The 13,126-nt window shown below is 44.3% G+C and overlaps 1 pseudogene; it reads right to left on the bottom strand.

Moving 5' to 3' along the window:
- Positions 1 to 8,182: 8,182 nt before the first annotated feature.
- LOC126991288 (glutathione peroxidase-like) lies at positions 8,183 to 9,585 on the bottom strand (annotated as a pseudogene).
- Positions 9,586 to 13,126: the final 3,541 nt, after the last annotated feature.

Here is a 13,126-nt window from a genome sequence, read left to right as displayed (position 1 = left end):
GACACATAAGGCGTGTTCAGTAGTGTCACCGACATGTCAAACGGGATCATACAAACGCAAACGGAACCAAACATGCTCAGAGATGTGTTTGCCCAAAAGGCAAACGCCAGCAAACGCTTTTCATCGGCCAATCAGCGAATAGTATAACCACAGCACACAGCAGTCAAGTTCCCGTAGCAATGTATTTTGAAGAATAAAATTTAGAATATAATGTTCTTTGAGACCCAGAAAGTTGGTGTTGTATAAAAAAATGAAATATTTTCTTGTCATTTCACATTAAAAAGAACATGAAAATGACATCAGGCAAGGGAAAGAAGGGAAGGTGCTGCGCTTTCTGATGACATTTCGCACTTTTTTTTTTTTTTTTTTGCCCCAGCTCGTCACGGCGCAGGCAAGTGTTTATAGTGGCGCCATCTTCTCTTGGCTCATACTGCCCCCCGGAACTCGTTCTTGATTCACTTGGATGGTTTCCTCTAGAGTCCGGGTTGATGGGTGGTCTTCAGGACAGCATGTGGGTAGTTTTAAGCCACTCGGCGGTGACTGAAAAATCCGAGGTGGTAGCGTGGGGATTCGAACCCGCGTCGTCCATCACGTGGTGAATGTGGGCCCAGCACGTTACCACTCAGCCACCGGTAGACCGCTAGGCAGCGTTGTCTGACTCAAATTCGTGGCTGTGACTTTAATCGAGGAGCACAGCTGTTTTATCGTGTCCTTTGATGTGATAAAAATGTTGGTGCGTTTTTTACATCATCTCTTAACATTTATTTATTTATTTATTTTTTTTTACAGCAAAGGAGACAGCTCAAGGGCACAAAAAAGTAAACATTGATAAAAAAAAAAAGCCCGCTACTCGCTGCTCCTAAAAAGAATCCAAAGAGGTGGCCGAAAGATAGGTCAGTTTCGGGAGGAGAGGTGTCCTGATACCCTCCTCTTGAAAGAGTTCAAGTCGTAGGCAGGAGGAAATACAGATGAAGGAAGATTGTTCCAGAGTTTACCAGCGTGAGGGATGAAAGAGTGAAGATGCTGGTTAACTCTTGCATAAGGGGTTTGGACAGTATAGGGATGAGCATGAGTAGAAAGTCGAGTGCAGCGGGGCCGCGGGAGGGGGGGGAGGCATGCAGTTAGCAAGTTCAGAAGAGCAGTCAGCGTGGAAATATCGATAGAAGATAGAAAGAGAGGCAACATTGCGGCGGAATTTAAGAGGTAGAAGACTATCAGTATGAGGAGGAGAGCTGATGAGACGAAGAACCTTTGCCTCCACTCTGTCCAGAAGAGCTGTGTGAGTGCAGCCCCTCCACACATGAGATGCATACTCCATACGAGGGCGGACAAGGCCCCTGTATATGGACAGCAACTGTGCATGGGAGAAGAACTGGCGGAGACGGTACAGAACGCCCAGCCTCGAAGAAGCTGATTTAGTAAGAGATGAGATATGAAGTTTCCAGTTGAGATTTTGAGTTAAGGATAGACCGAGGATGTTTAGTGTTGAGGAAGGTGATAGCTGGGTGTTGTCAAAGAATAGGGTATAGTTGTTTGGAAGATTGTGTCGAGTGGATAGTTGGAGAAACTGTGTTTTTGAGGCGTTGAAGGACACCAGGTTCTTCTTGCCCCAATCGGAAATAATAGTAAGGTCTGAGGTCTGCAGCCTCCAGCCTTGAGTCGTTAAGTTCCTGAAGGGTGGGTCTTCTATTAAAAGAAGTTGAGTAATGCAGAGTGGAATCATCGGCGTAGGAATGGATAGGACAGTTCGTTTTGGAAAGATCAGCAATGAACAACAGAAAGATTGTGGGAAATAGGACAGAACCCTGTGGGACACCACGGTTAATAGATTTAGGGGAAGAACAGTGACCGTCTACCACGGCAGAAATAGAACGGTCAGAAAGGAAACTGGAGATAAAGGTACAGAGAGAAGGATAGAAACCGTAGGAGGGTAGTTTAGAAAGCAAAGATTTGTGCCAGACCCTATCAAAAGCTTTTGATATGTCCAGCGCAATAGCAAAAGTTTCACCGGAACGGCTAAGAGAGGATGACCAAGAGTCAGTTAAGAAGGAAAGGAGATCACCAGTAGAACGCCTCTTGCGAAACCCATACTGGCGATCAGATAGAAGGTCAGAAGTGGAAAGGTGCTTTTGAATCTTCCGGTTAAGGATTGATTCAAAAGCTTTAGATAGACAAGAAAGTAAAGCAATAGGACGGTAGTTTGAGGGATTGGAGCGGTCACCCTTCTTAGGTACAGGCTGTATGAAGGCATACTTCCAGCAAGAAGGAAAGGTAGATGTTGACAGGCAGAGGCGAAAGAGTTTGACCAGGCAGGGTGACAGCACGGAGGCACAGTTTTTAAGGACAATAGGAGGCACTCCATCAGGTCCATAAGCCTTCTGAGGATTGAGGCCAGAGAGGGCATAGAAAACATCATTTTGAAGAATCTTTATAACAGGCATAAAGGAGTCAGAGGGGATGAGTAGGAGGAATATGCCCAGAATCGTCCAGAGTGGAGTTTTAGAAAAGTTTGAGAGAAGAGTTCAGCCTTAGAGATAGATGAGACGGCAGTGTTGCTGTCAGGACTGAGGAGTGGAGGAAAGATGAAGAAGTGAAGTTGGAGGAGATGTTTTTGGCTAGATGCCAGAGGTCACGGGAAGAGTTAGAGAAAGCAAGGTTTTGACATTTTCTATTAATGAAAGAATTTTTGGTTAGTCGGAGAATAGATTTGGCACGATTTCGGGCAGAAATGTAAAGTTCATAATTAGCATTAGTTTGAAGGCTCTGGTATCTTTTGTGAGCTACCTCTCTATCAAGTGAGGAAATATATTTTTGCAATATTATAGTTGACATCAAGCTAAAACAAGTATAAAATTAGAGTTGGCTCAGAACTCATACATGCGAACTGTAAACATAACTCTTGCCACGGAGAAATCGTCAGCCGCTGGATGAGGGGCATTTACAAAGGATTAAGCACAGGTAGTCTGTAATCATCCTCTGGAACAAATCGTCGAATTCCTTCATCTTTGGCTTCGTGGTGCAGTGGTTAGCACACTCGGCTCACAACCGAGAGAGCCCGGGTTCGATTCCCGGGCGGAGTGGACAAAGTTGGGTGGCTTTTCTGATACCCTACGCCCCTGTCCACCCAGCAGTGAATGGGTACCAGGTATTAATCGGGGGTTGTGTCCCGTCTCCTGGGATCTGTTCCCTTCTCCCATAATTCCTTCCCCTCCTGTCTCTCTCCGGCATATGACCACAGATGTTGCGCCGACTAAACGAAACTTTCCAACTTCCCTCCATCTTTCTATTTTGGACAGTGTGCACTCTGAGTACTTGGGTCTGAAGAGTGATGTACACGAGTTATTTCCGGGCGGTGGCGCCTGTCGTCTGGCAGAGGGGCTGTAATTCGTTTTCAGTAAAAATGCTGTGTTGAATACATTCGTTTGATGTGTCGGTGACACTTCTGAAAACGCCTATAGCTGTCATCATCTACAATAAACATTCTTGGTCTATCCCTAACTCAAAATCTTACCTGGAATCTTCACATCTCCTCTCTCGCTAAATCCGCTTTCTTGAGAGTAGGAGTTCTGTAACGTCTCCGGCAGTCCTTTTACTTCTTTCAGATGATACCCACACACAGGGGCCTTGCCCGCTCTAGTATGCATCTCGAGGGGCTCCACACACACGTCTTTTTGTAGCAAAGTGAGGTCAAAGGCCCTTCGTCTCATCAGCTCTTTTCCTCTTACTAGCAGTCCTTTTTATCCCTTCCGGTAGTAAACTCTGGAAGTCTCCCTTCGTCTGTATTTCCTACTGCCTACGACTTGAACTCTATCAAGAAGAAAATATCGGGACATTTCTCCACCCGCAATTGACCTCTTTTTGTCCTTTCGTTCGTTTTTTGTGTTGTTGGAGCAGCGTCCAGCGGGCCTTTTTCTTCCTGTTATTGTTTCTTTCTTTTGAGATGCCTCCATTGTTGTAAATATATATATATATATATATATATATATATATATATATATAGAGAGAGAGAGAGAGAGAGAGAGAGAGAGAGAGAGAGAGAGAGAGAGAGAGAGAGAGAGAGAGAGAGAGAGAGAGAGAGAGAGATGAAGATATATAGATATATAGATAAATAGATAGAGATAGATAGATAGATAGATATATGGATAGGTAGGTAGGTAGGTAAATAGATAGATAGATAGATAGATAAATGTGTGTGTGTGACACGTGTCTGTGTGTGTGTGTGTGTGTGTGTGTGTGTGTGTGACACGTGTGTGTGTGTGTGTGACACGTGTCTGTGTGTGTGTGTGTGTGTGTGTGTGTGTGTGTGTGTGTGTGTGTGTGTGTGTGTGTGTGTGTGTGTGTGTGTGTGTGTGTGTGTGTGTGACACGTGTCTGTGTGTGTGTGTGTGTGTGTGTGTGTGTGTGTGTGTGTGTGTGTGTGTGTGTGACACGTGTGTGTGTGTGTGTGTGTGTGTGTGTGTGTGTGTGTGTGTGTGTGTGTGTGTGTGTGTGTGTGTGTGTGTGTGTGTGTGTGTGTGTGTGTGTGTGTGTGTGTGTGTGTGTGTGTGTGTGTGTGTGTGTGTGTGTGTGTGTGTGTGTGTGACACGTGTCTGTGTGTGTGTGTGTGTGTGTGTGTGTGTGTGTGTGTGTGTGACACGTGTGTGTGTGTGTGTGTGTGTGTGTGTGTGTGTGTGTTTAAAGACGTTTCCACCAATATTTATTTTGTTGGCATCACAGGGTGTGATGGCAGCTGCCCCGGCCTTTCCGCAAGCTGCTGTAACGTGCTCCTCTTAAGATGGAAAATGTGTGTGTGTGTGTGTGTGTGTGTGTGTGTGTGTGTGTGTGTGTGTGTGTGTGTGCGAGCTTCGGCTAGGGGTGTGGGCTACGGTCCGGGCGCCCACACATCTCTGCTGCGTTGCCACGCGTCACGACAATTATATGTGTGTGTGTGTGTGTGTGTGTGTGTGTGTGTGTGTTATGTTAAGCGTCGTGCCAAGGTAAAATAAAGCAGAGCTGTAAGCAGCCGGCCCTCCACCCTCTGCTCCCAGGCGGTCCAAGCAAAGTTCATTGTACCATCTGGCTGGACACACGCAAGATGAGATAAACACATAATTTACCTGAGTGAGCAAGTCCAGTCTACTGCGTTGTAACGAATCACGTGGGAAGCAGTTGGTAGTGTGTGAATATGATAAAAATTAATAACAACATAAACCTGATGTGGAAATTCCGACGAGAATAACGAATTGTAGAACAAAAGGCAATATTAGAAAATAAAACTTAATTTATTTACATTTGATGCTGCTTTTGTGTTCCCAACTATAGGCTACATTATGGTAGGCAAGCTATTTTTTTTTTTCATCAGAGGAAACAGCTCAAAGCCAAGACAAAAAAAAGAATCCCGCTACGCACTGCTCCTGTAAAGAAAACAGAATGAGAAGCCAAAAATAAATGGTCAATTTCAGACGGAGAAGCGTCTTGATACTCCCCTCTTGAAAGAGTTCAAGCCGTAGGCAAGAGGAAATACAGACAGAGGAAGGCATCATTTTACTCCACGAATAATTCACACGATTAACATTTCAAAAGATTGCGGGATGTATTGTTCGGCATGTGAGTTATTTTCACATTGTTCATCACGTACAAACAAAACCATTTTGTCATATAAACAAATTTGCTATCCCCCAATGTGTTGTACAAAACGGAAAAAATAGTTTGATTTTGAGAAGTCAAGTAAAAGTGAGGAGAGAGCTCATAAACAAATATTAAACTGTACGATCAAGCTATGGCTAACTCACAGGCTTTCATTACTAATCGATTATATAATAGTCTCTCAAAATTGCAGTTCATACAGCTGCTTCCTTCTTTTATTTTTATCTTAGCTATTTTAATGGGTAGCCTCCTGTTCATTTGAACTTGCTTGCTGCGTGCTCGCATTTGCCTGAGAGGCAGCTTTACTCACAAAACGGTTTTAACGGTTACACTTACTCAAAGGGAAAGGGCATACGCCATACCTGCGCGTAGCCTCGGTGCTTATCTCCATCAAATTGCCTCTTGCGGCTTGAGCGCGTGACGGGAAGGATCTATTACCGCTGGACACAGGGCCAGTGTGGCATCCAGGTTCCAACAGTTCGTCCTCGTCAGGTTTCCCCAGGTACCAATTTGTCGACCAGCCCGGAAGGGAAGAGGAACAGCTGGGTGAGCTGCACGCCGACTGCCCCGTCGCATATTCCCGAAGTCTCTTATGGTTCGGCATAGGGAGAAATTAGGACCACGGCGAGATAGGGGGTGCTGGGGGGGGTGGTCTGGCCTGATCAAAATTGATGGGTAACTATGTTGTTATGCGCGTGACTTATATTTTTCTCTTAAACTTACTATTTTTTTTAGATTTAATACTATACAGACTATTTTAATATGCAAAATTGGAAATGGAGAGAGGGTCTCTCTCTTCTCCTTTTTATCTTCTAAGCAGGAGAAGGACCTAATGTCCTCACTCTTCCTCCTTCTCCACTGTGATAATACATCTGTCCATACTACCACACTACTGATAGGCTGCCCTTCCTTTCCATACAGAGTCAAAGGGCGTGAGTAAAAGAGATGAACACCCCACATTCTGTGCCTCTTGTCATCAAGTGTGATGTATTCACTTCATCACATCATTTCATTGTATTTATAATTATGACAAACTGTCTGGTCTATTATACATATGTATGTATTGAACAGCATCTATTTTTTTTTTCATTGTAAAATTTCATGTAGATATAGTTATTTTTTGTATGAATTTTGCAATATATGTTTGACTGGGTATTCTTACTTATGCTATATTTGAATCAAAGTCTCGTTTTGATGCAACAATAACAATAAAGAGGTTCATAATTCGAACCTTAATAAATAATGGCTGGTATTATTAAAGGATTTTTTAGACTGCAACAAGCAGCCTCAAAAGATTTGTGTTCTCTATAAACTGTTTCATCACCTTCTGGCTTCATAAACCAACTGCTTAACCCGGTAGCAACGACGGGCCAAATTTGTGGCCCTACCGTGTAGCAGCGACGGGCCAAATTTGTGCCATGATATAAACCCCCCAAAATAGATGATACATAATCTGATCACAAATGCTTTGATATATATTATGAAATGGTTTGTGTGAAGGGTGATTTTTTCTCATTTTTCTTGCTTGAAGGGACCATTAAGAAACATGATCCCCGCTGCTGCCACCGGGTTAAAATACTGGTAGGTTGGTTCCATAATCAATGAGTTAACTTGAAAGTCACTCACTAATTAAGGATTCACTACATGGCTTCCGGAACAAAAGATCCTGTTTGTCTATTCTACTCTCCATTCATAAAGACCTCTTTCAGTCTATGACAACCAAGTCACTAGACGTCGTCTTTGGATTTTCAGAAAGCATTTGATAACGTTCCACACCATAAATTACTTACAAAATCAAGCCCCTAACTAGACATTTCAGGTAAAGTACGCCACTTGATCGCAAAATAGCAGAACAGGAGACAATAAAGGGTATTGACTGATAGAATTGCCTCAGAATGGTCACCAGTCACCAGAGTTGTTCTTCAGTGCTCAATTCTAGGCCCAGTGCTGTTCATAACATATGTCACTGACGTTGATGCAGGACTCCGTAATTATTTTACTAAATTTGCGGCGACCCGAGGATTGGTAATTTGGCCCTCTTAGACTAAGTCAGGCAAAGCTTCCAAGATTTGAATGAAATTTCATCTTGGACTGAGAGATGGATATGGATGATATGAATAAGTGCCAATATCTTCAAGTTGGAAAAAAAAAAAAAAAAAGTACGATTATGAAGTATGTGACATGAAACTCAACATCGTTCAGTGTGTCAAGGACCTGGGTGTCAAAATCGTTCAGTGTGTCAAGGACCTGCGTGCCAAAATCGCGTCACTGAACCATTGCGATTTAATATTGTGTGGTGACTTCATCTGGAGATGATACGTCGCTTAGAATGGGTTTTGTTATTGTATTATCAGTTTGAAGGTTTAAAGGGACAATATATGGCGAGTTCATAAAGCCTGTGGAAGAACCTTTAAACCCTTTATCCGATTATTTGAAATAGGATTGGATTTCCCTCTCGAAATCATCCTTCTCCTTCCAGTCTGTCACATCCCAGATGCAACTATAGGTAAAACACTCCGGTGCATCCTGCAGTCGGTATTTTTTAAGGGAACCATATATTTCTGTTAGAGAAAAGACTTTACTATTTCATGAACAGTATAGGAAAACAAACTTCCTAGCACTCAGATCCCCACCCAGCCGCCTCGCCCATCCACGTCAGCCGCCCCCAAGCAGGAGAGCTACGGCCAGAATGCACAACAGCCCTCGCCCTCCTGCTGATTTCAGACATCGCCCACTCGAGGTTTCTGGCGATGGCGTCACAGGCGGGTTGCTGCGTGTGGATGGGTGTGAGGGGCTCCTAAGGATACATCAGACTGCTAGCACCATTTGGCATTTAGAAGAGTGTTTATGTCATCCTCGAGAGCAGCAGTTGTGATCACGGTTGGATGGTAACGGGTGTATGGCTTGCCGGTCTTGTCAATCAGGAACTTTTCAAAGTTCCTGCTCGTAGTAGAGACCTGACGAGTATTCGGTGTCGGTGTACTCACAACCGCTCTGGACAGATGAAGAAAGGGTGTTGTAATACCAAATTTTCCTTAACTTTTACTTATTCTATAAGGCTCTACTCTATCAAATGTCACCTTTCCATTTGTTCTTTTCTTCTTTCCTTATAGCAAACATATTTATGCAAGAATGAGCAAGACTTACCTTTAGAAAAGTGAAGATGGGATCTTCATCAGCCCCGTTGACTTCAGTCTTCCTAAAGAGGGTCATGTTGGGCTCAAAGCCACCTCCGGGACGTACGTATTTGATCCCGTTAATGATTTAATTGGCAGTCGCCCCTGGTTCTTGCTATGGCGTGTTAATGAAGAGCACCACGGAGCAGAGAGATTGGGGTCAGACAAAATCAAAATCTCTAAGCGAAAAAGGGTATTTTTAAAGACAGCGATCGCTGAGAGGTGGTGATATTCTACCCAGTTTATCAGTTCATTAAGTTTTGCATCAGTACTCAATACAAAGATTGTTTTCACATAAGCGATGGAACGATAAAAAGCATCCCAGGCAACTGAAACTCACCAGACCAAACTGGTTACAAGGAAATCCAAGGATGACGAATTTCTGATCTGCATAGATCTCCGCCAGTGCATTCATTTGGGTGTATGAGGCGATGGTGAGCCCTCAGTAGGTGGCCACATTGGCTACCAACACCACCTGTCGGGTATGAAAATGAGTACAAGTCATCAGAAGAAAGGTATGGTGGTATTTAAGAAAAGGTATGATATCCCAGAAAAAGCATAAGTTCACCTTAAAACTGAGGTTCAACACTTACCTGACCTCGGTAATTTCCAAAGTCTATTGTTTCATTGGTACCCAAGACGTCAGCAGAAAACTGATAGAAGTCACCCTCCACTTCGCCACACAGCCGTCGGGAAATAATGGTGGAGGCTGCCGGGCCCAGGAGGGCCGCGGCTGCCACCAACGGTAAAAGGCGGGCCATGGGAGTACTGGCTGCTGGCGGAGGACAGGCGTTATATATGCGTAAATGCAGCTGACTCACGCAAAACATACAAGGACACGTGGTCGTGGATCGATGCTGTGTTATACTGAGAACGCACATGTGTCAGGAACAGGTGGCTGGCCGATGCTGGGAGTTGAGACTTTAATTTTTTTATTTTTTTATCACAACAAAGGAGACAGCTCAAGGGCACAACAAAGAGTAAACAGTAATAAAAAGAAAGTCCGCTACTCGCTGCTCACAAAAAGAATCCAAACAGGTGGTCGAAAGAGAGGTCAATTTCGGGAGGAGAGGTGTCCTGATGCCCTTCTCTTGAAAGAGTTCAAGTCGTAGGCAGGAGGAAATACAGAAGAAGGAAGATTGTTCCAGAGTTTACTAGCGTGAGGGATGAAAGAGTGAAGATGATGGTTAACTCTTGCATAAGGGGTTTGGACAGTATAGGGATGAGCATGAGTAGAAAGTCGCGTGCAGCGGGGCCACGGGAGGGGGAGAGGCATGCAGTTAGCAAGTTCAGAAGAGTAGTCAGCGTGAAAATATCTATAGAAGATAGAAAGAGAGGAAACATGGCGGCGGAAATTAAGAGGTAGAAGAATATCAGTAACAGGAGAGCTGATGAGACGAAGAGCCCTAGACTCCACTCTGTTCAAGAGAGCTGTGTGAGTGGAGCCCCCCACACGTGAGATGCATACTCCATACGAGGGCGGACAAGGCCCCTGTATATGGATAGCAACTGTGCGGGGGAGAAGAACTTGCGGAAACGATACAGAACGCCCAACCTCGAGGAAGCTGATTTAGTGAGAGACGAGATGTGAAGTTTCCAGTTAAGATTTTGAGTTAAGGATAGACCGAGGATGTTTAGTGTTGAAGATGGTGACAGCTGAGTGTTGTCGAAGAATAGGGGATAGGTGTTTGGAAGATTGTGTCGAGTTGATAGGTGGAGAAATTGGGTTTTTGAGGCATTGAAGGACACAAGGTTCCTTTTACCCCAATCGGAAATGATAGCAAGGTCTGAGGTTAAGCGTTCTGCAGCCTCCAGTCTGGAGTCATGTAATTTCTGTTGAGAGGGTCTTCTGTTGAAAGAAGTGGAATAATGCAGAGTGGAGTCGTCACCCTATGAGTGGACAGGACAGTTTGTTATGGAAAGAAGATCATTGATGAATAACAGGAAGAGAGTGGGTGATAGGACAGAGCCCTTTGGAACACCACTGTGCACAAGAGTGGGGGAGAAGGGTATCTGAAGATAACAAAACAGTTTCTTAAGGAAAAACAACATTAAAAATAGTGTTATTAAAACAAGATGTGTGAGTAACAGCAAATCATAAGTATATATTTTTGTCTCTCCAGAAAACTGTGTTATTGAAAGTTACCCAATAAGCAGAAGTAAATGCCGCTTTTGTTTCATTAGTAGGCCAGTATGAATGCCGGTCTTGATGTGGCTCAAGACACCTAGGAAAAAAATAAGTGGAGGAAAATAGTTTATTAAATAATACAGGAATCAAAATACTAAGGTAACAGTTAGCTAGGATTTATAATTGAACTGAGTAAGTGTGATGAGGGCTTCCGTGGGGAGGCGGTGGTCGAGTGGTCAGCGTGCGGGCATGGTGAGCCCGTGGACCTAGCTAGCTAAGTCTATATACAGTGCAAGTCAAGTCATACGCAGGTTTGTGGGAGGAGACACGGCCGAGGCGTGGCTTGTGCGTGACGTTGCTTGGAGCCAAACTAGAGAATGTAGAAATAGGAATTTAGAGAAAACGAGGAAAGGCGGACTAATTTAAATCAATCACTTCAACATGCCCTCCCTCACACCCCACACCGCCGTTTGTAGGCATTGGAATTACAGTCACGCAATAGCACAATAAAAAGGCATATTTTTTTCATCAGTGGCTTGACTGAACGCGCTGTGAAAGCAAGAGCATGCACATCCAAAGCGCACACACGGCCGCAACTTTAGTCACCCCTGAATTGGCGGGTATTATATTTTTTTTACCTTCAAGTGACATCATCCCGCTGCTCCGCCCCCAAACCGCCCCCTGCGCGTACCGTTCGCAGTTTTGAAGCAGAGTGACTTGACTTGGTATATATAGACTTAGCTAGCTAGGTTCGAGTTCAAGAACAAGGGCGAGGCTTTGCCAGACACGAGGATGCCACAGTGACGAGGCTTGGCCAATAAAGTCATCACCCATCCTCACGTCGTCATCGTTATCGCATAAGTAAAATAAAGAACGTAACTGAAAAGTATCACTGCCCGAAAAAAGGTTCGTGTGATTTACCGCTGAATTAAATTTCCATGGCGGTATGATTGCTGGAGTCGACATCAGCCCCTGACCTGTGGAGCCGGCGAACTATCCTTAACCCCTTGAACACGAGGACGCGCATACTGCGTCCTGGCTCTCTTCAGCCAGTATACGAGTTATTTCATCCCGGATACTGTACAATTGTTTTTAGGATGATTGGTGGATATGATACGGTGTCTTATTTGACCTTCAGTGTTATCATTGTGTAATAACATTAGTGTGTCTTGCGCATATTTGTACTTGACAAAAATGTACCTGGGGCAAGGCATATAGTACGGTATGGTACGGGACGAAATTACGGTACGGTACGAATCTGAGGACGGCAAAAGTACGGTACGATATATTTCTAATAGTACGGTAGTACGGTACGAAAGTACGATACTTTTTTGTACATTTTCTCTTACCAAGATATAGACGAACACCTGCATCTGTGATCAGGTCATTCAGGTGACAATGAAGTAAGTGAGGTCATGTGCCGGCTCTCCCGCGGAACCTGGAGTGGAGTGGCAAGGTCATTAACTGTCATCCGTAAGGCCGCAAGATGACGGATACCTGTCCAATAATAGGTGTTAAGTCAGGTCAGAGGGGTCAGGTCACAGGCCACCTGGGTTTCCGCGGTGTGGAATGATTGTAAGTAGTAGACTCATTTTCAGTTCATCTAGGATACCATTAGTATTGCTAATCAAAGCTGTTGTTAACTCGTCCTCTGCGATTGGCACGGATTTCGCTTTCACTGGTAGCCTGGTAACATGTATTCCCAAGTCTTTCTCTGCCTTTGTGGTGGATAGTGGAGTGTTTCCCATGTAGTATTGGTGTGCTGGATATCCCTTCACCGGTAGCCTGGTAACATGTATTCCCAGGTCTTTCTCTGCCTCTGTGGTGGATAGTGGAGTGTTTCCCATGTGGTATTGGTGTGCTGGATATCCCTTCACTGGTAGCCTGGTAACATGTATTCCTAGGTCTTCCTCTGCCTCTGTGGTGGATAGTGGAGTGTTTCCCATGTGGTATTGGTGTTCTGGATATCCCCTCCTAAGGTGCAGGATTTTACATTTTTCTTCATTGAATAGTATCAGCCACTTTTTGTTCCATTCCTGTAGCTTGTGATGTCTTCTTGTAGGAGATCCGCAGTCAAGGGGTTAAAACCTATTTACATATGAGGTATTGCTATCCCGGAAAAGTTTACAGAGAGCTTTAATAGCTGTTAGGAATACTCTGACTGCCTGTGCTGATTAGTGGCAGATAAACGTGTAAGC

The sequence above is a fragment of the Eriocheir sinensis genome, unplaced genomic scaffold (assembly GCF_024679095.1).
Source record: "Eriocheir sinensis breed Jianghai 21 unplaced genomic scaffold, ASM2467909v1 Scaffold257, whole genome shotgun sequence".
Taxonomy (NCBI): domain Eukaryota; kingdom Metazoa; phylum Arthropoda; class Malacostraca; order Decapoda; family Varunidae; genus Eriocheir; species Eriocheir sinensis.
This window is presented reverse-complemented; position numbering and strand designations above follow the sequence as displayed.